The 27,747-nt window shown below is 39.8% G+C and overlaps 1 long non-coding RNA gene across 1 annotated transcript in view; it reads right to left on the bottom strand.

Annotated features, from left to right (window-relative positions):
* Window positions 1-763: 763 nt before the first annotated feature.
* The window catches only part of LOC116737903, a 107,778-nt gene continuing 80,794 nt past the window's right edge, over window positions 764-27,747 (bottom strand). The window contains exon 8 of the long non-coding RNA XR_004343242.1: window positions 764-1,462. This is a non-coding gene — a long non-coding RNA (uncharacterized LOC116737903). The remainder of the gene's footprint in view (window positions 1,463-27,747) is intronic.

Genomic DNA, 27,747 nt, shown 5'->3' on the forward strand with positions numbered 1-27,747 from the left:
GTTTATGTGAGCACTGAGAAAGTCAGGGAACTTGACATGCAATAGCAGTTTGAAACACCTGGGGACAGAGGGAATGAGAAAAAACTCTCTCTTAATACATCTTTGCAATGTTTCACCAATTTCAATGAACACATATCTCGTAATTACGGATTTTTACTAGATACTTTTTATGGAATGCTTGTTGACTAAAAACGGACATTTGACCCTATTCTAGTATAAACTCACACATTCTAATTAATATAAATTCTTTGTCTTTACTTGTATATCACTCCTCTCTTGGATTGACTTTTGCCCTCTCTCCCCTAGCTTCCTTCTTAGCACCTTTTTCTCACTCATTCTTGAAATAAATCATTTCTGATCATCTCTTCTCATAGACATTTCTTTCCTGTGTGTTTATGGTCTTTAATTCACTTATTCATGGTCCCAAATCCCCACGAATTCAGAGAAATGTAGGAGACAGATAAGGAAATCAAAAAATTAAAATAGGCTGAGATAATCTCTTAATGTAACATACATTGAACTCCTAGAGAGAAGTACACAGAAGTACATTTGGAAACACCAGAAAGTTACTAACCACCTGGGGGTAAGCCTTCGGAGCAGAATCCTGAAGAAAGAGAACTTGGCTTTGCCAGATGAACGCGGAAGAGGGCAGGCATTCCCGACATCGCAAACAGTGGGTGTATGTTGCCATTCATTGATTCCCCCCCCCCCCCAGCAACATTCAGTTTTTGGATCAACCACATGAATTATAGAAGACTGCCTACTGGACTACACGTGTGCTAAAAATAAATTTCCTGTTCTGAAAAATGTAGAGAAATAAAGACGTTGCCAGGCTAGTAAGATAGGCCAATAAAAAAGTATCCGTTTGGAATTCAAATTCCGGAGGAGAAATAAGAATCTTGCAAATGCTATCCTCTTCTCCTCTAAGCTTCCGGCATTTATATTTTCACTCCGTCTACAAGACAAATGCAGTCCCCAGCCTCACAGAGCCATGCAGGCATGACGAGTGCAAACATAAAAACAGCACAGGGTGCTGTGGCAGGTGCATACACTTGTCAGCGTTTTGTTTGAGTAATTAATTATAAAATATTTTGTTATATACGTTGATTCACGTGGTTGTGGGGGTAGTTTTTCTTTAAGGTGAAAGGAAGATGTTTGAACTGGGGAGGGGAGTGGACGGAGGCACTGAAACATGACTGCTACTTGCCAAGGGCAGTGCTGAAATAAAAAAGAACCTGGAAGAATCAGGGTGTAGCTCTACTGATTTCTCCTCTTCTTGTCACATGACCGCTACCCAAACGGGAACCGAAGACAGGGGAGAATGTGTCAGAATCGGGCAAACACGTCTCCTCTGCTCTCTGCCTGGATCCTCTTCCAGAACACAGAAGTATATTCGCTCAACAATGCGCAAGAGAATTTCGCCATCGCGAGAACTTGCCTTGTGTGTAGCAGAATCGTACACCTGTAGAGAGGATGAGTGGAAGCTATCTTAGAAATATCTATCTCAGCTCTTTTTATAAAGTCAGAGCAGAGCAGTTGTAGATGTTCCAGACCTCACAGCCGTCTTTCCTCTCTCTAATTCCGCCTGCCTCAGACAAGTCCTTTGCATAAGAAGCAAGCAAATATTTCTTGAATTTCTGCAAGTATCAGCTAAGATCTTTTTGCAACTTTCTCCAGTAAGGATGCTTCTTTAAGTGTACAAAGGAAATTCGCCATTAAAAGAAACTGAAATGAATTATTTTGAGTGAAATAAATCTCCTTTCATCAATATGGGGTTTCAGTTTTTAAAGACTACTGTATTTTTCTGAGAAGGAAGCAGGGCATTATATTCTTAAACTGTAACAAGAAACAATTAATGCTCTAGCTCTTGTCACAATAGCTAGAGAAACTATTGCAATGATCCCATCAACTCCACCATTAGATAGTTACTGAGAAATGTCTTATGTTTCTATTCCACTTGATAATGTGCCCAAGTGTTTTTAAAAATAAAGGACATCTCAAGATTGTCCAGTTAGAATAAGATCAGCACATCTATTCGTCCCTCAGCCCCAGAAGTTCTGTTAATTCTGACTTGCCTTTTGCTTCTCTGCCTCCCTCCTGTAGACTTTTTCTTCCTGGCATTTTAATTTTTTTATTACACATTTTTTATCAGCTGCAGGGCACCACCTGTTTCTAAGCACTTGGCATTCATGTCTAATAAATTGTTCTATAAATACCTTGGAGCCTTTCTTTATAGTCCTTGTCAACCTTTCCCTACTACATTTCAATCTTCAGTGATTTGCAGTTGTACTTTAAATAAAAGAAAAAATATTCAGTTATGGTCTAGGAGAAGGCACAAAGTTTGTAAAGGAGGGTAAGTGAAATCGTGTCTATCTTAGAAAATGGACGCGACATACCACAGCATATTCTCTTCCTCCTTATGGTCATCCAAATGTTGCTTTTCCTTTTAGCACTTCCACACTCACACCAATGCAGCATTTCAGTTCAACAAATATTTCAGTGCCCAGTGTGTTGGAGGCACTGGAGCATCACAGACAAATGAAATGTGGCCCATGCACTGGGAGCACACAGTCCCACGAGGAAGAGAGAGTGTCCAGTTACTATACTACAAGGTGATTAGTGCTATGTAATAGAGGTATTATCATGCAGTAGAAACTTGTAAGTTCTTAAAATGGATATACGGAGTAAAGTATATGAATTATGTGTACATGAGAAATTGGAATCCAAGAGGATGACTAACACAGGAAAACGTAGCTTAGAAGACTCCAGTTGTGGCTCTTCAGCCGCTGGAGACTAGCTTATTCTGGAATTAGGTCCTCTCTCCCTGAACATGGCAAAGTGTTTGGATTCTCTTGCAAATTCCAACCTATGCCTGCCCCTCCCACCAGCCAGGCACAGTCCACCTCACCTGGGGGCTCTGTGAGATATTTACACATATACCTAATCTAGTCTCCAACTTCTTTGCCTGTCCCAAGGCTTCTTTCCCCCTGGCTATTCCCACCGCAGAGTGTTTTGTTTTGTCTTGTTTCCATTTCCTACAGATTGTAATTCCTCACCCTCATCTCTAAATAGTCATCTGGTGACTAGAACTAACTTTAGAATAAGGCACTAGAATCAGTCGCTGTTTTGGGAAGCCCCAAAGAATCTCTTGCTCCCACTGCAAACAATAACTGACATTAGCAGAGATGAGACATCAGCCATGAGAGATCACAAACTCGAGGATATGAAACCAGACAAAAGTAAAGATGAAAGAGATAATAAAAAGAGCCAAAGCCTATCAATGCAGGGCAGAAACTAGATTTTAAACAGAATAGCAAAATCTGGGAAGATTTTCAGGGGGTTCTCCAAGGTCAACAGGTTGATTCCTTCCTTTTCTCCTGATTTGCAGTTTTTGTTTGGGATTTTTGTCTTGTCTTGTTTTGTTTTGTTTTGAATGCTTCCAATAGTTTCTTCCCACATCTTGATGGCCCAAGAGGAAAACTATAGTTTTCTCATCATCCAAATGCCACAGTTAGCCACTTCAACCCACACTTAAAGCACCAAGAATTCAGTCTGGAGAACTGAGCGGCAAGAAAAAGGTAAGGGCTCTGGTTCATCTGGATTCAATCAGTCCTAATCTTCCAGTGAGCACTTAAAAAAAGGAGGCTTTTAAGCCTCAAAATACTTTGAAGAAATTCTTGTAGCTTCAAAGGAACCTTCCCAGAGCATATTTTCTAGCCGATCTGTGATCTCTCGGCTAAAACTCTTGAGGTTTGGAACCTGCTGTCTACAGGTTCCCCCATTTAAGCCCAACCTGTGGGACACACAACCTGGACTCTTTCTGTGGAAGAAGCTGATTCTTTCCTGCTTGTTTTGGACTTCTGTCTGGCTACCTCCTGCCTTTCTTGAAACTATAACATCTTTGGGCAAAGAATCTCCACATGTTTTCTAAGCAAGGGCTCATGCTTAGGTATTACCTAAGGGCAAGTTCCCCAGGGCTGCTTCTCACACAAGATGTCGTGTTTTCAAACATCATCTGGTAATTCTTCATCATAATAATATTTCTTGTGTAAACTTGTGCCATGAAAATGTTACTCCATGAATATTAAATAATAAATGTGGAAAGATAAAACTCTTCAGCATTTCCTCAGAAAACCTTAACATCTTGAATAATTTCAATGTATTTACTTGAAAATGCTTCTTTGAATCCTATTCATTTCAGACAAAATATAGACTGGTGTTGGCCCAAAAGTTTCTTGTAAATTATTTAGGATGCAGTGAGTTTCTTCATGGAGACAATCATATAAAAGATGCCTATATGATGGTACCAATCCTCATTAGCACATCTGATTCCATTTGATACTAACCGTACCACCCTTTGTAATAGATCTCCCCACACACTGGAGAATTCCAGAAGATATCACACACTCCGCCAAATCTACTCCTCACACACAGCCTTCCTTGTTCTACCTCCAGAACTACATAAAAGGGAAGAATAAAACTAATGTTTGTCCAGCAACTACTAAGTGCTGCCATGGGGTAATGTATTAAGTCTTACTTAATTTCCTATCAACTAGATTGAAAATCCAGTCACAGGAAGTCTGATAGGAGCTATAATTATATAATCATATGTTAATGTTGCAATATTTCCAACTGCAGACCTACGGTATTCCTCTGTGCAGCAGGGGACCATGCTTGGTGATAGTGTAAAGAGGGAAAGAATGGTTTTTAAAGAAGAACGGGCAAACAGCTAAACAGGTAATGCCCTTACCGCCATATTGCTCTCATCCTGCATCTATCTTCATCAGAAGCATGGGCCTAATAATACTGGACCAAGAGGTATGGAGTCAGAAATAGCTGTGCAAAATAGTTTTGCTAAGTATTAACCCTGGCACTCTAACGCATCATGAAACCTAACTCCTACCACTGCCGTGAGGTTTCATGGCGACACATGAAAACCATGACTTGCAGGGCCCTAGGTGAAATAAGAACTTTAAAAAATGCTGGCATTCTTCCCTGCCCCCCCCTTGATATTTCACATTATACATAGAATTTTAAAACACTTTTTTAAAAAATGAAATTCCAGGTTTCTGAACCACAGAGGAAACTGTCCAAAGCTAGGAGCATAATTGCTGCCATGTTGGGCAGCCTACACAGTAATTGGATCTTTCTGGTGTCTTAACTTCTTCCACCGTAAACAGTTTTCCCTGTCCAAAGAGCCATGGGAATGTGGGTCATCTCTACAGGATGGGTGTCTCGTGATCACTTAGTGCTGACCCCAACTTGCTTTGGAGTGGAATCCTGCATATGATGGCAAAGGCTGCATTCCTACAAAAGGACATATTTCTAAGCTGAGGCAGTATCATTGTTTAGAAATAAACATCTATTATTTCCCTTTATCTTCTTGTTTAGTAGGTGTCCCTTTGTTCAGAGTGACCTGGCAAAGTGTGATTAACAGGAACTTGCAGCAAATTTTTAAAAATCCATTCAGAAGTCTCAGTTGAGGGAGGGGAAAATGGAGAGCCTAAAAACATTTGAGAAAATGCCAGGGGCTTGTTCAGAACTTGCTTATTAAACCTCAGACCTAGTTAGTAAGTTCTTCTCTTTCAGGTGAATAAGGAATGATCTCGAAGGTGCCTTCTAGCTCTAAATTTCTATGATTTAAAGTGAGCAGGTTTCCTTAAGAGAGCAAGCTTTTTAATGATATGAGCGGTAGATCTGAACCCTTAAGCTCTTCTTCAGAAATTCATTTCAAGGGACTGATTTCTGCTTTCAGTACTCATCAAAGCCCAAGCCTGTACTTACTCCATGGAGGCGAACTTCTTTAGAGGAGCGCGTCTTTATGTGATGTGCCCTGCCAAAGCAGCATGCATTTTTAACCTAGGTTGCACAGGATTGGGGGAAGTCCACAGAATGTTTGGAGCTGATGAGACACTCTCTAACCTCTTCGCTCCAGCCTGGGAGCGAGGAACGAAATACGATGTTCTGTGAATTTTAGTTTTCATTTTAATTAAAATTCTTATTTTCCCTCAGTCTAAATTCTTAATCTCGGTTCATCTTCAATTCTGTCCAACACAGACTCCTGAGCTGCTGGAGACAACCCAATACACACAAAAATTACCATTCAGGTCTGGACAGTCTTCTCTAAGAGGCCCATTTAAAAGGAAGAAACTAAGCTGAGGGACGCTAAGAACAGCTAACGTGCCCTGCATTCAGCTGAGGCCTTACATCAATTCATTCCATCTTTGTCATTACCCTATGAGGTAGGAGCAATATATTATAACTAGGGAAAATGGAAGTATAATAAGTTTCCCAAAGGTACATAGATATTAAGTGATAGAGACAGGTTACAAATCCAGGGGCCAAGCACTGTGTTACAAGGGGTTCGTGTGAGAGATTTCCTCAGCTTGATCCTCAGAGATTGTATTCATTTTTGGACAATCATTTTTGGAGGGGTGGGATGGGATGGTGGAGGAGGCAGTGGATGCCAGGGCAGCGCATGCCAGCTCACAAACCGACCACTACCCCCACTCCCCACCCCACAGAGCTGCTTGTTGACCACAGCGGCACCCTGCTGGATGGAGACCAGGGATCAGTATTTTTTTCAAATGTTTATTTATTTTTGAGGGAGAGAGACAGAGTGTGTGTGAGCAGGGGAGGGGCAGAGAGAGAGGGAGACACAGAATCCGAAGCAGGCTCCAGGTTCCGAGCTGTCAGCGCAGAGCCCGATGCGGGGCTCGAACCCACAAACCACGAGATCATGACCTGAGCCGAAGTCAGCGGCTTAGCCGACTGAGCCACCCAGGTGCCCCCAGGGATCAGTATTTTTTTTTTTTTTAAACTCTTCTGATAATTTTTTTTTTCATTTTTTTTTTTCAACGTTTTTTATTTATTTTTGGGACAGAGAGAGACAGAGCATGAACGGGGGAGGGGCAGAGAGAGAGGGAGACACAGAATCGGAAACAGGTTCCAGGCTCTGAGCCATCAGCCCAGAGCCTGACGCGGGGCTCGAACTCACGGACCGCGAGATCGTGACCTGGCTGAAGTCGGACGCTTAACCGACTGCGCCACCCAGGCGCCCCTCTTCTGATAATTTTTACATGCAGGCGGGGTTGAAAACTACTCCTCAGACTGCTAACTCTAGTTTCTGCAAGGAGTGAAATCAGAGAGAGAAGGCACTTTTCACTACATGATGTGTCTGAGAAAGCATGCATTTTATAAAATGATTCACAAAATTTAAAGAAACCGATAAGGAAATAGCATTTTCAAGTCTGCTTCTGTCTTTTACTCGCAGATATAGAAATAGCAGTCAGCGTCATGCTTTGGTCTTGGTAACGGGATGAAGACAGCAGGTAACGAAGAAAGGTTACCACTGCCTACCCAGGAAAGTCAAGAGCAGCGAGGCAGTGCTGTGAACGGCCAAGAGCAGATTCTCAGCAGACGGAGCACGGTTCCAGGGAAGAGACACGGGGTGTTGACAGGTAGGAAGGGAAGATCAAGGAAACTAAGCAGAGAGGTCTGACACCAAAGAACTGGAGTCCAGTTCCGATGCCTGGGCTTGAAACACAAGAGAAGAGTTCATACCTGACAAGATTGGCAAGAACCAGGGTAAACTTTGGTCACAGAGGAACTTGGTTCCTAGGCAGGACACCCAGTTGTAAAAACAGTATGGAGAAGTGGCACTGGGGCACGGTTCCTGAAAGACCGGTTAACTAGGCCAAGTTTCTGAGAGGACCAGAAATAAAGCCGGCCTGACTATGAGCCCCTACCTGAACTTGCTAAATGCCCAGGGCCTTGGCCATGTTTTTGCCACATCCATCGAAACCAAAGCGAACTGCCTCCTGGAACTGAAATTCTGCAGGGCAGTGAGCCAACAAATTTGATATATACAATGTCACTTCAGTGACACTCTGTGAATTATAGTTTTCCTTGCTATGCAACTTCACTTACATAGGCTGAAAATAAATAAATAATAAAACCAGATGCCACTGCGATTAATCCACATAATGAGGTCACTCCATCCCCTTTACAAAATTTCTTAGGTAGCACAAATTCTTCATCTAGGTCTAGCCTCGTGATTTTTAGCAAAACACCACATAGTGTAGTAAAAGTGAATAATAAGTAGAAAGAGTAGGTATCAACAGAGCAGCATAGATGTGAAACATTCGGGATGTGTGTCACAAAAAAGCCAAAATATAGAGCAGAAGACATGGCCCCATTATGTTCACATAACGATGAAGTTATCCTTACATTTCAAGCAACACAAGAGAGGAAAACTTTGAGAATGAAAAATGGCTCCAAGGGCTGCCACTAAGAAATATGCAGGTGTCATACCACATACCTTAACCTTACACAGTTATGTATGTTGATTATTTCTCAATAAAACTGGAAAAAAAGAAATACATGGACAGACAAGAAATCTATTGGCACAATTTTCTCAGCAACTTCATTCAGATGCGTTCTTTGAAAACAGTATCATCCTTTCACTGTGACCCATTTGTTTAGAGGTGATGATGATAGATCACACACGTACATTGCTGTCCACAAAACCTCAAATTCTTCGAGGTCTTGGGGCAGAAACTCTAGTGGTGCCTAACACATAATAGATACTCAATAGATATTTATTGAATTGAAAGGATGGTATAAAATGGTCTCAGTATTGCCTATCACTGGGGCAGATCTGAGGTGGCAAGGGTAGATGTTCCAGAAGGAATTTAGGTGATCCACCAGAATGCATTCCTGATGAAGGCTTTTTAGTCACTAACTGGAGTAAAATAGGGGTTTTATTGGTTACATTTACTAGGATGATACATGCTACAGACATTTAGCCTTTTTTTTGAGAGAGAGAGAGAGAGCACGCAAACAGGAGAGAGAGGCAGAGAGAGAGAGAGAGGCAGAGAGAGACAGAGGCAGAGAGAGAGAGAGAGAGAGAGAGAGAGAGAGAGAGACTCTCAAGCAGGCTCCAAGCTCAGTGTGTAGACCAATGAGGGGCTCAATCCCACAACCCCAGGATCATGACCCTGGGATCATGACCTGAACCAAAAGACAGTCGCCTGACTGACTGAGCCCCTACAGTATTTTAAATATTAGAATTACATCATACCACATATGGGAATGCATGGACTCATTTCCTTAGCTATCTCTTTAATGGCATATTTATCTAAAATCCATTTTTATCATAATTTATCATTTTATCTATACTAGTTTAGTGTAATTCCTCCTGACATTTTTTTTTTTCTATCCCTTTAGTTTTCTATTTTGACAAACTAAACTTCAAAAACCTCTTTAGCCAACCTGGAGACATTCCGTTTTAATTTATTTTGAAAAAGAGGGGGCGCCTGGGTGGCGCAGTCGGTTAAGCGTCCGACTTCAGCCAGGTCACGATCTCGTGGTCCGTGAGTTCGAGCCCCGCGTCAGGCTCTGGGCTGATGGCTCAGAGCCTGGAACCTGTTTCCGATTCTGTGTCTCCCTCTCTCTCTGCCCCTCCCCCGTTCATGCTCTGTCTCTCTCTGTCCCAAAAATAAATAAACGTTGAAAGAAAAAAAAATTATTAAAAAAAAAGAAAAAGAATTCAATAGGTTAACAGCACTTTCTATATGTTAGCATGTTCTCAGCCTCTTTGACATTCTGTCATCCTTTCTAAGTTATCTTTTCCTATTTTGCTCATATTAAGGATTTGTGTTTGTCTAATTTGTTTAAGACAACTTTCATTTTGTTTAAATTTTTGTTGAGCATTTAGTTCTGTGGCTATGCCAAGATGCTCAGCCTCGGAAACTTCGAAGATACACAGCCAAAGAGGCATGAATCACTTCTTTTCACCTAATAGTCTCGAATTTGTTGGTGAGTAAACTCCACTGGAAATAGATGCTTTGGCAAGGAGCTCAAGTTGTTAGACAGTGAGGCAGAGGCAGAAAAGAAGAGTTATTTGAGGTATTCTGCCCAAGGCTCTCCACTCACCCCACTCTCCACCCCAGAGAAGGTGTCCATTCTATAGGAAGCCAGGGGCAACTCAGACCTCTTTTAAGGACATCACCATGTGCAGTAATTTCCTGACTGCTGTCACAAAGTGGCACGCATTTGGTGGTCTAGACAACACTTACTTATTCTCACAACTGCAGGCACCAAAAGTCCAAAATGGTTTCATTAAACTGAAACCAGGTATAGGCAGGCCCATGCTCTAGAGGAAAATCCATTCCTTTGTCTTTCCCAGTTTCTAGAGCTGCATTCCTTGCATTGTGGCTCTGGCTCCATCTTGCTTCTTCAAAACCATCATCATAGAATCTTACTCCGGTGGTGATTACTTTCTTTGTATCAAAGCTCCCTTTGCCTCCCTTTTTGTAAAGACACTCGTGATTGCATTTAAATGCCCCCTACATAATCCAGAATAACTGTATCAAAATCCTTAATTTAATCATATCTGAAAAATCTTTTATCGTAGAAGAAAATATTCACAGCTTCCAGGGATTAGGAATTGGATATACCCTGGAGCCATTATTCAACATATCATAGTGTGTTATCTTTTCCATATTTTAACTTGTTGTACTAACCTTACGTTTGTGTATGTTTTTAAACCTTTGTACCTCAATAATAAAACTTTGTTTTCCTCATTTATTATATTTTCATTCGTTCACTCTTTCCATTTAAAGTGAAGGACCTACTTTTCTCCAGACAAAGCAATAAGCAAACCAGACAGATATGGCACAAATGTTGAAGTGATTAGATGGGAAATTTAAGATAACTATGACTAATATATGAAAAGCTCTAATAGAACAAGTAGGCAACGTGTGAAAACAAATGGGTAAGGTGGGGAGAAAGAAACTATATGAAATAATTAGAGAGAAAGACTATAAATCAAAAACACTAGCAGAAATGAAGAATGTCTTTGATGGGCTCATTAGTAGGCTAGAACACAGTAAGGAAATAATCAGTGAGCTTGCATATAGGTCAATAGAAACTTCCTGAAGTGAAATCAAAGAAAAATGAGAATTTTAAAAAATAAAGCAGGGGCGCCTGGGTGGCGCAGTCGGTTGAGCGTCCGACTTCAGCCAGGTCACGATCTCGCGGTCCCTGAGTTCGAGCCCCGCGTCAGGCTCTGGGCTGATGGCTCGGAGCCTGGAGCCTGTTTCCGATTCTGTGTCTCCCTCTCTCTCTGCCCCTCCCCCGTTCGTGCTCTGTCTCTCTCTGTCCCAAAAATAAATAAAAAACGTTGAAAAAAAAAAAATTAAAAAAAAAAATAAAGCAGAACATTCGAGGACTGTGTAACAATATAAAAGATATAAATATACTTATTTGGAATATCAGAAGGAAATGAGAGAAAGAATGAGGCAGAAGAAATATTTTAAGTAATATTGACCAAGAAATTCCAACCTTAATGACGGACACCAAACCACAAATCCAGGAAACTCAGAGAACACTAAATAGGATTATTTTAAAAATCATCTTAAACCTACACATATTCTTCAAACTGCAGAAAATTAGACACAAGAAAAAATCTTGAAAGAAGCCACCTTACTTCTAGAGACACAAGCATAAGAATGTACTTTGTGCTAGAAACCAGGCAAACAAGAAGAGAATGGAGCAAAACAGGTAAAGTATTGAAAAGGACCCCCCCAACCTAGAATTCTCTATATAGCAAAATTATCTTTAAAAAGTGAAAGAGAAATAAAGACTTTCCACAATTTTCTTTTCAGACAAATAAAAGCATGGAATTTATCACCAGCAGAAGTGCTGGCAGAAGGAAAAGGATATGGTCAGAAAATCAGTCTACATTAAGAAAGGAAGAGTATCAGAGAAAGAACAAATGAAGGCGTGAAGGTCAATTTTATGTGTCCACTTGGCTGAGCCACAGTCTTCATTTAGCCAATCAAGCACTGATCTAGGTGTTGCTATGATGGTATTTTGTAGATCTGATTAAAGTCCATAATCAGCTGGCTTTAAGTAAGTGAGATTATCCTAGATAATCTGAGTGGATTGATTCAGTCCGTTCACTTCACATGTGGACGGTCGCTGCAGTTTTAGTGCCCAAAAGTTCCAGCCTGCCCTTCCTAACAGCCTGCCTTTCCTGACAGCCTGCCCTATGGACTCCTGACTTGCCCAGCCAGTATGAAATACATATATTATATATGTATGTACATATATGTGCATATAAATCACTGGAATTTTAATTTGAATGTCTTTGTAAGTGAAAGTGATTCTTTTTTCATATGTTCAACTCTTGTTTTACAAAGCTAGCTTTTCTTTGAAAATTAGTTCTTTGTGAGCAGAAAGAGGGGAAAAAGAAGGACGGAAGAAAGGAGGCAAGAAGGAAAGAAGGAAGACAGGGATAAGGAACACTGAAACAGAGAGAGGATTTCTCATTTTCACATGTTTAATTCATTTTATTTATTTTGTTCCTAAATTTGCTTTAAAATTTTGTCTGGTTTTTAAAACTTTTAGTCTTTGTAGTTTTTAATTTTTGTTTAATGTTTATTTATTTGACAGAGAGAGAGAGAGAGCTCAAGCAGCGTAGGGGCAGAGGTGGGGTGGGGGTCGGGGTGGGGGGGAGGTACAGAGGATCCAAAATGGGCTCTGTGCTGACAGCAGAGAGACTGACGCGGGGCTCAAACTCACAAACCTGAGATCGTGACCTGAGCCAAAGTCAGACACTTAAATGACTGAGCCACCCAGGTGCCCCCTTTTTTCTTTAGAATTTTTAATGTTTATTTAAATGACCATTCTTAGCCTTTTATCTGCCCCCCCCCCACCCCGAATTCCATTTGCATTTCCTCTTCGTTTATACAAACTTAATCCCTTGACTGTGTTTCTGAGGAAGCCTGTTCTCACTGCAGGGGAAAAAGCCAGCAAATATAAGAGGTGGGGAAATGACCCTGCTGCCTGTATTATCTGCTGCTGCATAATAATCTCCCCAAAATGTAGCGGCTCAAACAATAATAGATATTTCTTACCTCTCCTGATTTCTGTGGGTCAGGAATTCATACAAGATGCCTGAGAGCAGTTTGCCTCTACTGCAATATGTCTGGGGCCTCAGCTGGAAGATTTACAGGCTGGCACCTGGAATCATCTGAAGGCTTTTTCACTCACAAGTCTGGCATTTGATTTCAGCTGTCAGCTGAGGCCTGAGCTAGGGCAATTGGCCGGGACACCTACACATGGCCTCACCATGCGGCCTGGGCTTCTGCACACCATGGTGGCTGAGTTCTAAAAGAGAGCAAGCTGAGAGAGAGAGAGAGAGAAAGAGAGCAAGGTAGAATCATACTCCCTAATTATAACCTAGACTGGAAAGTCACACAGCATCCCTTCTGCCACATTCCATCGGTCAAGGCAGATGCAAACACGTGTCTAGTTTTAATGCAGAAAGAATATTGTTCGTGTCACATTCTCTGAAGAGCATATGGAATGGGATATATATTGGTGAACCCATATTTAGAAAACATAATTTTCTAGAGTGCCAGATGCATCTGAAACAATCCTTCAAGTTCTTCCTAAATGAAACTTCACACCTACCAAGTTTGGCTACAGAAATAAATAAATAAATAAATAAATAAATAAATAAATAAATAAATAATAAATGCAGGAACCAATGAAGGAATGAATGAATTGCTTCACCTAGTTAACTTAGAATGATTTGCAGCAATACATGTCTCTGCCTTCCATTTGATTCACTGAAGATTGTTTCTCTCAGATATTGTTAACCACTCACGCATTCTACAAATATTTTATAGAGTGCCTGTCATGTCTCAGTCACTGTGCTAGGATCTGGAGAAATAATGATAACATTATAGAATCTCTGCCCTTAATAAGCTACAGTTTTGTGGACAGTACAGAGAATACATTAGAAATTACAATCAAATGTGTTTTGTATGAGAACAATGGTAAGTACAGGGTTATATGGAAGAACCTGGGAGACACTCATTACCTAAGCCTAGGAATTGGGAACAACTTCCCAAGGGAAGCAGTATCTGACCTAAAAAGAATGAATAAGGAGTTGGCTGGGAAATATGTATCCAAGATGCAGGAAGGAGGGGGGCAGAATTATTCAAAAATGAAGGAAGATCATGTTCACAGTTCCAGAGGCAAGAGAGAAAGTATGTCTCAGTCATAAACGAGTAAATAAATAGTTTATTATGGCTAGAATGTTTGTTTGGAAAATAGTCCTTGAGATAGTTGGAGGCTAAATTGTTAAGAGCTAGAGAAGGAATGTATTGTAAGTCATATTAAGGAAATTGGGTGTACCCCTTCAGTCAGATGTTTTAACCCCCAGCTGTTCCACCCAGGGGCAAAGCAGTTGGGGCTACACTCCCTACTACAAAGGCTCCTTCAGGCTCTACTCTATCTTCTACTGAATGCTTATAAACCACATAAGTAGATGTGCTAGGTTTACAGGTTTAGTATGCCTAAACCTGTGCCTAGTGTATGCATCCTGTTGCAATAAATATTTGTTGAATAAATAAATTTCTTTTACCTTATCTTTGTCTTATGACTTCATACATGGAAACTCCCTTCCCCAATCCCTGACTATTCACGTTGGATGAAGACACCAGTAGACTGTCTTGCTGTCAGTCAGCTTCCACCTTGGATATCGCCTTTTGATTCATGCTCACCTCCATAAACTGATCCTGAAAAAGAGACCTGCCCTCCTAGACTTCCCAGCCACTACGCCAAGCCAGGCCAGCAACCAGAGCTACTGCTCCTCGGAAAGTTCTGTCAAGCATTTATAGGGAATGGAGCCCTTGAAAATCCATGGTCTCCAACATCTTCAAAATTTATCAGAAGCCATGGCAATAGACCTGGGAGTCGGTTATGCCCAGGGAATGAAAAGCTCACACAAATACACTGGCCTCCCTTGATAGGAAACCAAGTAGTGCTGAACCTCCTGATGTACATGCATGCAAGATAGCTCAACAGAAGGGCTACAACCATATCACCAGGCTTATTGCATCAGCCTTGACCTATGAGGCTCATCTAGGGTTTGGTTCATTTATCTGTCCCCTATGTCAACAGTATTATTGAAAACATTATGGAAACTCCAATAACAACCACCTGGTTCTCTTTTTTCTGTTTCATTCATCACACTGCCTGGAATTAGAGCATTTTATAACAGCAGGGAATTGCAAGTTCAGAGTTTCTTTGGACCGCTTCCACAAGTGATTTAATGAGATCATGGAAGCAAGGACTGCCAACATATTGGCTGGTTAGATTTTAATGACCCGAGTTCTGGCCATGAAAACTGGCAAAGGAAAAAATTTTAAGAAAATATTTATCTATGTTAGGAGTATGATAAATCACACTGTGGAAGTTAGGATCCTGATTTTTACCTGGGAAATTCCTTCCTGGCAGCAATGTAAACCAAGACTACTTGCTTCAAAGTGTGTTAAGTCCTTGGCTCTATATGTCTGGGTCTGGCTATGTTCCTTCCTCATAAGTGACCTTACCTAACATGCTCAAGTTGGATAAAACATTCACTAATAATGCCCTGTATGATAGAATTTCAACATGTAAAAAACACATAAGGATATTATTTTGCAAGATATATAATGCATGTATATCTACTTACAAGTGAGGTCAGATACTGACAATAACTCAGAAACATGACCTGCTCACAAGACTGATTTGTTATACTGATAAAATAGGGTGGAAATCTATCCTGTTAAAAGTACAAATGCCAGGATGCCAGAAATACTGCCAGTATTTATCTATCTATCATCTATCTATCTATCTATCTGTCTATCTATTTGCCTTCCATGGACTAAGAGGGGGGGCCCAAGAGCATATTTTTTGAGCCAAATACAGTGGCCCAAGGTGCCCTCTGTACACTCAAGGTTCTGATAGAAATCCTGGAATTTCCTAGCACCTAGTCAGTAGGTCAGTGTAAGAAAACACACAGGGTTGGAAACTGCAGCTTTGGGTTGGTTAGATACTTTCTTCTAAAGGTTTCTCTTCATGTTCTAGTTCTCATTCAACTCTGGTGTTAGTTCATCAAAAATATAAAATATTATTCATCTGAAAGACAATTCCTTCATAGTAGCTACTTTTCTCATCTTCCCCATTTGTAGATGTCTTAATGGTCCTCTCATTTTTGTTTAATATAAAATGTGTATGTTAGATCCATACATAGGGAAAAGCCTTCCCTTGATAGCCTCAGTTTTCCAACTGTTAGTGTCTTATAAGGTCACTGTCCCAAATATTTGTCTCCACCTTTAGGAACTCAACTGGTCTCAGAGAAATAATTGGGTCAGCAAAGTTTATCCTTAGTATCCACCTCACCTACTATACACACCTTCTCTCCTCCAGAGGAGCGCCATTCCAGACATGGGGAAATCAGCCCCCTCACCAAGCCTCTCCCAGCCTCTCAGCCACAACTCGTTTGTCCTTGTTCATTTCTCCAAATCCCTGACCTGCCTTCAGGTAACAAGGGAAAGGGGAAAGGGTGGGCAATGGGGTAGGGGGTAGAAAGTGTGCTGAATATGTTGCCCTACTCTTTGGACATACTTGTATTTCATTGAGGCATTTTAGAGAAAGATTTGTCCCAAAGAAGTAATAACAACAGTGGCAATTTTAGGCATGCCAGCAGTATGTTACTGAGAGTGATGGTCAATGATGGGGAGAGACACTGTTTGGACAAGAGAACTTTTCTGCACCTTACAAATCCTATCACAGGTCTCAAGAGTAGCCTATCAATTGCAGAGGGTCAGGTATGACTTCTCCAGTATTCCCAAGCCTTGCTGGGGCCTCTTCTCCGTGCTCTCATACCATCCTGTGAGTGTTCCGATCAGAGCACATACTATTTATACACACACACACACATATATACATATATATATATGTGTGTGTATATATATATATACACACACATATATACGTATATATATGTGTATATATATACACACACACACACATATGTGTGTGTGTGTGTATATATATAAAACGTATTTCTATGTGTATGTTGGTCTCCCCCAAGGTCAAAGTAACTTGGCCAAGAGTAACAGCCAGTAGATAATGAAGATAGGATTTGAACCTGGGCCTCTGTGATATCAGAGCCCATGATCTTTTGAATTCTATTTTGCATCTTCTTATCTGAAAATGCATACCCAAAAAAGTTGCTAAAAGGGTAGATCTTAAATGTTCTTACCACACACACAAAAAATATTATAATTATATTAGGTGATGAATGAATGATCTCACCATCACACTGTGCACCTTATTCTACATAATGTCATGTATGTCATGTTTTCAATAAAGTTGAAAAAAGTTCTAATTTTAAAAATCCCCTATACAGTCTTGATGTGCAGTAGGAAGAATGAATGTGGAAAGATTTCTAGATGAGAAGTAGCAGGTGGTTCAGGAAAGTGTAGTGAGCTCTACCATTAACTTACATAAGTCACTTTGCTTCCTCTGAGTCTCAGCTTCATTTCTGTCAAATGAAGAGAGTGATTGGTCCTTTAATCGGAAACCCTAGTGTTGAGGGGCACCTGGGTGGCTCAGCTGGTTAAGTGTTCCACTCATCATGATTTCTGCTCAAGTCATGATGTCATGGTTCATGAGTTTGAGCCCCCCATCCGGCTCTGCACTGATAGTGCAAATCCCGCTTGGGATTTCTCTATTTCTCTCTCTCTCTCTCTCTCAAAAATAAATAAACTTAAAAAAAAAAGAAAAGAAACCCTAGTGTGAATAATTTGCTGCTAGCCCTATAACTTTAAATCCAGCACACATATTTTTTTTCCTCACAAGGAACATGTTTCTTTAGAAGAGTCCAATCGTGGAACTATAGAAAGAGAAAAATATTCTACTTGCTCAGCACATCAGTTTTTATAAAAATAAGAGACTCAGAAAACACTAAAGCTTAATAAAGTATTTTAAATACCTAAAGTGAAAATAATATGTATATGCTAAAACCCTGAAAGCCAAGAATGAACTTCTTCTGATAAGTGACAGCCCCAGAAAAGGGTGATAGATTACACCTTTGCCTGTTTGGATTTCCATTTATATTCTATTCAGTGCTGTAAGATTTATGACATCATGAAAATGTTGCAGCTCTTAGGAAAGAAAAAAAGAAAAGGAATAATAAAGTTAATCCTTGGATTAAATGAAAAAAAAATTAAAGGAAGATGAAAAATCTCAGAATATAATGAAAACAGATACCTTCTAAGATATCTTCTTCCTAAGGGTAAGTGGGTAAATGCAAGCTTAATAAGAAGAAAGATAAATTTATAGTAGATTTACCACATTGCTGCAGCATACAACTAAACACCAGGGCTTCACGCTATAGATTTAAATACATAATTGTTTCATAGTCCTGCTAAGTCAATTCAAACCTATAATTGTTTAAGTTCCTATTGTAAGCAAAGTTTTGCACTTTCAAATACATTCAGAAAAAAATTGCTACACTCAGCTGTGGCTTGAAAACAATCAAAAGACATTCAATAGCATTTCTCAAGTTATAAGAAAATATTCAAGTATGGTTTATTCTAATTTAGACCAGCATCCAATTAAACCTAAATCTTGCACAGTTCTTCATTTAAACATGAAAACTTACTTTTTTAAAATGTTTATTTATTTTGAGAGAGAGGGGGAGGAGAGAGAGATAAAGAAAGAAAGTGCAAGCTGAGAAAGGGCAAAGAGAGAGGGAGAGAGAGAGAGAGAGAGAAGAGAGAGAGAGAGAGAGAGAGAGAGAGAGAGAGAGAGAGAGAGAGAATCCTAAGCAGGCTCCGCAATGTCAGCACAGAACCCAACCTGGAGCTCTGACCTCAGGAACCGTGAGATCATGACCTGGGCAGAAATCAAGAGTCAGATGCTTACCTGACTGAGTCACTCAGGCACCCCAAAACTTACTTTTATTAAAAACTTTAAAAAATATTCTTTTGCATTTTCTTCAATATTCTCAGCTAGATGTGTTATCTGTAGTGAATTTATTATTCAATATAGCAATACCAGGTGGTCCTAGAGGCTTAATGAGGATTTGACTACGAGTTCAGGGGGAAAAAGGGCAAAATTACTATGAAGATATCTCCATTCTGGACTCCTAGCTCTCTATTTGTCTCCATATGCTACCGTTTAGCTAAAATTTCATCTTCTCCCTAACAGAGACCAGGCTGAAATAACAGGGCTTATCCACATTGACTGGACAGAGGTGTGTTGCAATTTTACTTTGGCCCCATTTTCCCAGACCATATCCACTGTAAATGAAGAAGTTAGACAGATTATGTCCAGAGATGAGTCTATAGATAAACAGGCAGGCTACATCCAAATGGTTCCAGATGGGTTACTGTGCCATGAAGTAAAGTTTTTAAGATAATTTTAAAGGAAGAGAGGCTATAAAAAGGAAAGAGGAGTGGATTTTTTGCAGCTGATGTTTGAGAAAGGAGAGTTAATGTAGTCAAATATGATATGTGTTTGATAAGGCACCGTCTTGCCAAAGTGACGAGTTACTTTAGAAGGTAATCCCCTCTGAATTAGACTAGAAAAACATGTGACCAGCTGTTATCACTTAAAAATTTTTGGTTTTAAAAAATATAAGGAGAGAAACACTGATAGCCCAATGACCTTCCATTCTCCCCTAGCTTCTCTATTTCTGCATATATTTCTCTTTTTTGCTATGATCCCCAACTGCTATACAAGGAAGTGAAGCCTCCTTTGTTCTGTTGAGTACTTTTATGAGTTTAGGGTATGCCAGTTTTTTTTGGAGGGGGTGAGATGTTGGGGGAAAGGGATGAGAATAGCTTTGTAAAACACAGGAAAATGATTTTACACTTTGTGGTTGACGTGGGAAGAAGAGAGGCAGAAAAATAGAGGACTATATGAGTGAAAGCCCCAACAATTAACAGAAATCATGAGGCAACTTTTAGACTCTCAAATCCATAATTTTAGCAAATTCTTACAAAATAATATTTGGTTATGAGGTGCATGAGAAGCTTTATTCACATCTAGATTACACAGCAATATATGCAATGGAGCATAGAGGAGTCTGAATATAGAGATTGAAATCACCAGCACTGAACAAGGTCGGTTGGAATTCATCATGGGAAAAGGTCATTGAGACTTTGGTCTTGAAGACATCTCTGAAGTCATTTAGTTCATTCCCCCAGTTGCAGCTGGACCCATTCAAACCACTACAATCAAACAACATTCCTTCAACACACTTCCTTGCATCTGAAGAGTCCACCGCCTCCCCCAACAATATCTCCCATTTTTCACGTTTCCGGAAATATTTACCAAAGATCTACACAACTGAATGGCTCCCTAGAGCTTAGAGATTTACCTACCACTTAACATCAGTAGAATTTGTCAGATTTAATGAATTAATCCATTTTCCTAAGAAATATTTTAATAATGTAGCTGGAAGATTAATAATAGAAGGTATTGCTAAAACTACAGCTAATACGTTTCCCAGAAGGAACTGGCAATTACCTCAAGACTTTCAAATACCTCTTTACCTAAGGTATGATTTCAAATTTGGTTTCTCCTAGAGTGAAGAAATACTTTATGAAAATGTACTGGCAGAGAAGTAACTTGTCAGAGTTGTTTGGAATAGAATCACTGTCAATTGAAATGGTCTGCCATGCCCTACTAGGCCAAAACAGCCAAGAGGCTAACATGAGCAATTCAGCACATCATTAAAATTTAGTGACACTCAGGGTTGGGAAGTGGCCTTAACAAATGAGGAGACAAGGCCAAGATGGGTGACCAAAATGTATTTCGAACAACATTATTTCATTTAGCCATCACGGCTAGTTTGTTCTTTTTTAATCTTTAATGTGTATTTTCTCTGGTGAAGTAACCAAAATGAAGGCAGCTTTTAAAAAAGAGAAAAAGGAACTAAGTTAATTAATAAACTCAGCACACATGTTGAATAATGCAACATTTACCATAATAGAAATAGCCCACTTTTTTGTTTTAAAAATGATTGGTTCTTTTTAAATTAAAACTAGGCACATGAGTGCTACCACAAAAGGAGTATAGGGGCACCTGGGTAGTTCAGTCAGTTGAGCATCTGACTCTTGACGTCAGCTCAGGTCATGATCCTAGGGTCATAGGATAGAGCCCTGCATTGGACTGAGCGTGGGGCCTGCTTAAGATTCTCTCCCTCTGTCCCTCTCTCCAACTTGCTCTCTCTAAAATTAAAATAAAATAAAATAAAATAAAATAAAATAAAATAAAATAAAATAAAATAAAATAAAATAAAAAACAGTAGACAATTATGAGGCCATAAATTTTTCTTTCATTCACCAAAATGAAAGAGATAACAAAGTTTGGTTTTTGTGTACACATAACATTCATAAAAATATAAATAATACTACATTTAAATAATGATCTATTTTAATCATAGCTGAAAAGAAACATTTTTATTCTCATTTTTTTTTTACACATTACTGGGAAATGTGTGAAATACATAATCAGAATACTCTGATTAATTTTATGTCAGTACTTGTCTTCCTACATATTTGTGCAGACAATGCACCCCATAATAAAGACATTGATTGCCTAAAAAGCCCTTCCAGCAACTGTTGTGGAGATGAACTTGTTAATTTTGGTTGTAATCAAAGCATTGATAAAATCCAAAACAAATTTGGAATGAAAAGGAGTTCAAGGTGAAAATAGAAAAACAAAAACAAACAAACAAACAAACAAACCTACTTTTCCAATGTATTCAAACAGGTAAATGTTGGTACAAGGCCACATCTTTATCCATCTGGGTTTAGTTTCTAGATGTTGGTTCATCTCCCTGGGCCATTCATAAAGGAATCCTCCCAACTAAGTCCACAGACAGAGAAGGACCTACAAGTGTTTCCAATGGAGTCAACGGAGCACCAGCCACAAATGGAGGCCATAAGAAAACTCAGTACCATTTAATTTAATTCATTTAGAAAGTTATTCTTAGATTACAATAACATAATTTAATAGAAATAAATTTATTTATGATAGAAAGTGCCTGGTCTCAGATGTCTTAAAATATTCAATTATCCTAGATTTTTGTTGATGCTGATGCTGTTATCTTATCCTGAACTGTATATATTGGGTTGACCCATTTCCAATTGATTGTGCCCTTCTGTCCTTGAAAAGCCCTATTTGGAAGTTGGTAATTCTGTTTGCTTCTGAAGAGTGGTTTCTGTTTTTCCTTTTTGCTTGTTTTCATTAGATTGGATTATAACTTTGTTCACATCCGTCCTTGATTTACTTCATAATCCTCAGATTTTCTGGTATGTTAGTGGCTTCATGTCTTTAAAATACAGTCTTTTTTGTAAGAAATTCTACGAAGCCACAAGAAGTCAAGAGGAAATTAAATACCAAAATGTTATTTGTTTTAATTTGGTAGGAGAATGGGTTTCCTTGCATATAAATAAATGCTCTCTAAGACTGACCCAGGCAGAGATTCATTGCTCTGTCCACAAATGTATCATTGTCAAGGAAAGATTCAAACTCAAGATTTTTAATCTTGCCTTAGTTCAGCAGATCATTTATAATCAACAAACATTTGAGAGGCAGAGTCAACGTGGTGGAGAAGTAGGGGGACCAAAGTTCCCTTCTTCCTCAAACACAGCAGGATTGAGGCCAGAAGACTTTGAATTCCAGAAATCTGGGCTACAGTGTGACAGAAACATCTCCAGGGGGCCACGGGGATTATTTTGCAGGCCATAGGTGCATGATTGAGAATTGGGAGAGAGAAAACAGGCAGTACAGGCATGGAGGGGAGGAATTTCCTTCTGTGCAGAGACAAAGGGAAGAGAAAGAGAGGCAGTGGACGTGTAGGGTTGAATTCAGACAAGAGAAAAACCACAGACCAGGGAACAGAAAAAAAGGAGAAAGAACCAATTTTTACGTCATTCTAGGGTTGCAGGGCTTTCTCCAGGCTGGGCCCTGCTGCCTTATGCTCACTCCTGGGGAGGAGGGGTGACAGCCCTGGGCTCTGTAGCCAACTCAGAGGCACAGTTGGAGAGAGCAATCCTCTCCTTTCAGTGCTGTGGGAAGAAGGCATTTGGCCTCTAAGGACAAAAGACTCTGCAGGCACCTGCCAGCCAGAGGCCCTTTGTTGACTGGCTGGGTGGAGTGGAACTTCCCTGGAACCAGGGAACATGGAGGGAGATTAGGACATCAGGGTGGTGTGGGAGACTGTGGAGCAGGACAAACTGGAGTGCTCATGCTCAGGTGGCACTGTGAGGATGACCTAAACAGAGTGGTTTGGGACATTCTGTGGGGGAGGTAGACTGGGGTGTCGCCATTTTTCTCCCCATCACCACAAGGTGGGGCTTCAGGGACCAGAGAGTGGGCCTATAGTGGAGGTGGGACCCGCCTACACCAAACCACATCCCTCTGTGCCTGTAACAGTGTATCTACAGGAGCAAGATTGACACTGACCAGATGAGACAGGCTCTCTTCCAGACCAGCACAGCCAATGGTTCCAAGGCACCACCAGATATCAGTCCAGCAGTTTTGCATTTTCTGATTTGATTCTTGGTCAATTCTTATTATATATATGTATTTTTTTTTCTTCTTCCTTTTATTCTGCTTATTCCTCCCCTACTCTATTCTGGTTGTTGGTTTGTTTATTTTTAAAAAATTTTTTTAACATTTATTAATGAGAGACACAGAGAGACAGAGCATGAGCATGGGAGGGGCAGAGAGAGGAGAAGACGCAGAATCTGAAGAAGGCTCCAGGCTCTGAGCTGTTCTGTATCTCCTTCTTCTTTATTTTCCTCTCTCTCCCTCTCTGGATTAAGCTGTATAGTTTCTCTGATTCTCTGCTTGGTCAATTTTTTGTCTTATCTTTTTCCCCACCCCTGTCATTTCTCTATTTGTATAGGGTAAGTCTTCTTCCACCACCCCACCACCCTTTTTAAATTTGTTTCAGGGCTACTTCAACAGACAAATCAAAGCACACCTGGTGGAAGACCCAAACCACCACTACGAGTAGGGAGATAAAGCAACCAAAGTCACAAAAACAGAGAGCACATGACACACTCCAAAAACACCTCCAAAGGGCCAGGCCCTAGACAGTGTATAATAGTGCTAGCAGGTGCAGGACACATAATAAGCTATTAAAATACCTAAGGGACAGAAAACTGGCCAAAATGATGAAACAGAAGAATTCTCCTCAAAAGAAATTCCAGGAAGAAATGAGAGCTAGAGAATTGCTCACAACAAATGTAAACAATACATCTGAGCAAGAATTTAGAATAATAGTCATAAGATTAATAGCTGTGCTTGAAAAAAGCATAGAAGACAGCAGAGAATCTATTGCTGTAGAGATCAAGGAACTAAGAAATGGTCGCAACAAATTAAGAAATGTTGTAAATGAGGTGCAAGATAAACTAGATGCAGTGACATCAGGGATGGAGGAAGCAGAAGGGAGAATAAGTGAAATAGAAGATAAAATTATGGAAAACGATGAAGCCAAGAAAAGAAGAGATAAGAAAATACTCGATCACAAGGGGAGAATTAGAGAACTAAGTGATTCAATGAAACATAATAATATCCATATCATAGTAGTTACAGAAGAAGAGAAAGGGGCAGAAGGTTTACTTGAAAAAATTATAGCTGAGAACTTCCCTAATTTGGGGAAAGGGGCAGACATCCAAATCCAGGAGGCACAGAAAACTCACTTCAGATGTAACAAGAATGGGTCTTCCCCACAGCATATCACAGTGAAACTGGCAAAATACACAGATAAAGAGAATTCTGAAAGCAGCTAGGGACAAACAGGCCTTAACCTACAAGGATAGACACATAAGGGTAGCAGCAGACCTGTACACTGAAACATGGCAGGCCAGAAGGGAGTGGCAGGAAATATTCAATGTGCTGAATAGAAAAAATATGCAGCCAAGAATCCTTTATCCAGCAAAGCTGTCATTCAGAATAGAAGGAGAGATAAAGGCTTTCCCAGATAAACAAAAACTGAAGGAGTTCATGACCACTAAACAAGCCCTGCAAGAGATCCTAAAGGTGACTCTGTAAGTGGAACGCTACAAAGACTACAAAGGACCAGAGACATCACCACAAGCATGAAAGCTACAGATAACACAATGACACTAAATCCAAATCTTTCAATATGATCAACATTTCCTGAATCCTAAAATACTTAGGCACTAGAACACGTGGAAGATGTATCACTTTTTAAACATTTTTTAAAGTTTATTTACTTTGAGAGAGAGAGAGAGAGAGAGAGAACAAGTTGGGGAGGGATAGAGAAAGATGCAGAGAGAGAATTCCAAGCAGTTCCCAGCAGAGCCTGACTCAGGGCTCAAACTCACAAACTGTGAGATCATGACCTGAGCCAAAACCAAGAGTCAGACTCTTAACCGACTCAGCCACCCAGTTGCCCTGGAAGATGTGTCATTTACCTTAAAAAGTATATTCTCTAGTTAAGGAGACAGAACATCAAGGAAAACAATGAGCACATAATGCATAATATAATGTAAAGATTGAGGGTCAGTGTCAGAAGGATGATAAGTACAGTCACTTTATCTTTCTATCCCGTGGTTACATTTATGAAATAAAGACATTTACATTTTTTCTGCCTTCCTACAGGGGCATATTAAGGAGCAGATCAAACCAGTGTGAAATATTCAGGCAAATTAAATTGGAATTATTTAATTTAAAAATTGATAATGAAGAATCAATATTTTACTAACTATCCTATTTTAAATGTGTCCAGTGCCAAAATTCCATTTTGAACTTCTTCATTCTATAAAAAGTAGGAAAATTAGGAAAATTTAAAATCATCCTAAGGGTTAACAAGGAACACTTATTTCTTCATGTTTTCCCTCAGTGATGTCAACGCAACACGTGTCCCAAAAGTACAGACCACTCTTTACTACTCTTAACACCAGGCTCAGGTCTGGTCTGATGTAAGAGAAGGGTCTCTTACATCACTGAGGCTGTCTGCATAATCTTGGGAAATTCACTTCTTCTCTTAGAAAAAGCTAACCCCATCTTCACATCCAGAGGTGTACTTTATTAATCTAAAGGGAATGTCACTTCCTTTATTAGTGATTGGTTCATTAACAAGCTTATGACTCAACTCAGACCAAAGAAAAGTGTAAAGATGCTTTCTTGGGAGCTTCTGGGAAAAGTACCCCTGCATAGGGGAGCTGCTGGATGGAATAGCATCTCTTGTTCTGGATTTTTTTCAAGTCTGGAAACTGCTATAGCATATCACTATCTGCACATGAAGTCACCACTAAGAATTGCAGATCACAGATGGAAAGAATGTGGATCTCTGTAACATTACTGAGGTATGGACACAAGCCTCCCTAAAGGGTGGTAACCAGTTTCCTCCTTCTGGTATTATAAGAAATGAAACTTCATTAGTGTTTAAGCCAGTTTGAGTCAGAATTTCTGTTACTTTCAGATGAAAGGACTCTAAATGATGTAACATACTTAATCCCATTTATTTAGTGCTTACTGTGAACAAGACCACATGATAAACACTGCATATATTATTTCATTTTATACTCGAAACACTTTCATTTAGAGATGAGGAAATCAAGGCCCTGAAAATTAAATGACTTGTCTCAAATTACACAGAGCCAGGTCTGAAGCCCAGGCAGTGTGCCTCCAGAGCACCCCCTAGCCCTTTTTTTACAAAAAAAAAAAAAAAAGAAAAAAAAAGGCATGTAAGCCAATTTGACAATAAATTACATTTTAAAAAAATAAATAAACAAAAAATTAAAATAAAAACAAAATGTTTCCTTCTAGAGTATTTTAATAATCCCCTATACAAACCAAGTAAAAAGACACTGTTCTTTAAAAATGCACCTGATGCTGGGGCACCTGGGTGGCGCAGTCGGTTAAGCGTCCGACTTCAGCCAGGTCACGATCTCGCGGTCCGTGAGTTCGAGCCCTGCGTCGGGCTCTGGGCTGATGGCTCAGAGCCTGGAGCCTGTTTCTGATTCTGTGTCTCCCTCTCTCTCTGCCCCTCGCCTGTTCATGCTCTGTCTCTCTCTGTCCCAAAAATAAATAAACATTGAAAAAAAAAATTAAAAAAATAAAAATAAAAAATAAAAATGCACCTGATGAACCAAACATATAATAGAATATTACACTCTTTTCCGATTTTTTATCCACTTCACTAGTATGACTAGCTCAAAGTTTGTTTAGAGACCCTACTTCTGTCAGACTCTCATGAGCTTCCCCAAAAGATGAGAGAAATAATACAACTAACTTTGTGCAGAAGCCAGTGGACTGTATATTTTTTAATGAATAATTTGTAGCTAATATTAACCCACAATTTTAAAACAGAATTATAATAGCACATTACATCTAGAGCCCCTAACCAGAAAGCAGAAGTCTTATACTTGTTTTGTTTAAAGAACATAGAAATGGTCAAACGATATATGACTTTTGTCCTCTTGAAGGGACTACTGATCTAACTCAAACATGTTGATGATCAAGTACTTGGTTGGGATCAGGATTGGATTCTCAGGGCTTGTATGGGAACAGTGGAGGCTGTAAACACTCAGAGCCACAGGGACAACTAGACCAAAGACCACAGGGACAAAATGAAGTTCAAAGGTACAAGAGACAGAAGCCAAGTCTAATCCTGTAAGACAAATCTAAGGGTAAAAGATAAGAATCAATACAAGGGCCAAAAAGCCAGATGTTCTTGAAAGTCAAAATTCAAGCTAATTAGAAGCAGCCCAACAAAACATTGGTGTCCAGGAGAACTATCTCCATTACTTCCAGATAGTCATGCTCCCTTGAAGGAACCAGCAGGTGTAGGATGCTTGGGAAGATGAAAATGCCTTCAAAGGCTAAGGCCGGGCAGACGGCCAAGGG

The sequence above is a fragment of the Lynx canadensis genome, chromosome A1 (assembly GCF_007474595.2).
Source record: "Lynx canadensis isolate LIC74 chromosome A1, mLynCan4.pri.v2, whole genome shotgun sequence".
NCBI lineage: Eukaryota > Metazoa > Chordata > Mammalia > Carnivora > Felidae > Lynx > Lynx canadensis.